We start from the raw sequence: 1,097 nt of genomic DNA on the forward strand, positions 1-1,097 counted from the left end.
GGGGGAACGCCGGCGGCCCCCCCACAACGGGGGCCCCCCCCAGCCCCAGCCCCCCCAGCCATAGTTTCTGGGAGCATGTGGCTGCCCTGGCAGCGCAGGAACCTCAGTTAAGTGGGGGGGGGATCCCGGGCAGGGAAGGAGTGGGGTGGGGGGGCATGGAAGTAGTCCCTCTGTGCCCCATGACCTGCGCTGCAGCTGTTCACAGCCCACGTGAGTCTGCCTATGCTCGCTCCGGAAAGCCCTGTGAGGGCTGTGAATGCCCACAGCATGGGGAACCGGCCGTGGGGCAGGGTAGGGGCCACTTCCACCCCGCGCTCAGCTTTTCCCTGGGCTCCTTCCCTGTGCCGAGAAAAGTAGCCCCTCGCCCACCCCATGGCTGGTGCCCCGCGATGCAGGCACTTGCAGCCCATGCAGGGCTGTCCAGAGCAGGCACAGGAAGCCCGAGGCAGGCTGCAAGCAGCTGTAGTGCGGGGCCGCTTAAGTTCAGCACCACCTTGTAACCTGGCCACACTGCCAGGCTGGCAGCAGGGGTGGGTTACAAGCTGGTGCTGAGCGCGGGGAAAAGCAACCTCTTGCCCGCCCCATGACCAGCGTTGCAGCCTGCATGAGGCTGCCTGGGCTGCTCCAGACAGCCCACCACGGGCTGCACAGGGAGTGCTGGCCATTGGGGGGGGCACAGCAAGGGGCTGCTTTTCCCCATGCTTAGTACCAGCTTCTTCCCTGCTGGCGAGCCAGGGGTTGGGGCCAAGCGCTGCCCCCTGCCTGTACCACGGGGCTGGGGGACACTGGGTGTGAGCGGGTGGGGAGCCAGCAGGAGCATGGGGCCTGCACCAGGGTCCCAGGGCCAGCGCCGGCAGGGCCCAGACCAGGGTGGCAGGAGCGCGAGATCCCAGCTGGCAGGGGCACTATGGAGCTGGGCCAGCTCCCCGCTCCCTGCTGGTGCAGCTCAGCCTGGCTCCACAGACACTTGCCAGCCTGTGCCCCGCTTTGGGCCCCAACGGTGCTGGCCCTGGCACATTGGTCCCAAGACATTGGGACATTGGTCCCAAGATGGTGACCAGGGGGCGGAGCTACCCATGTGGCCCTTGACAGCCTGC

Source organism: Alligator sinensis, unplaced genomic scaffold (assembly GCF_000455745.1).
Source record: "Alligator sinensis unplaced genomic scaffold, ASM45574v1 scaffold175_1, whole genome shotgun sequence".
Taxonomy (NCBI): Eukaryota; Metazoa; Chordata; order Crocodylia; family Alligatoridae; genus Alligator; species Alligator sinensis.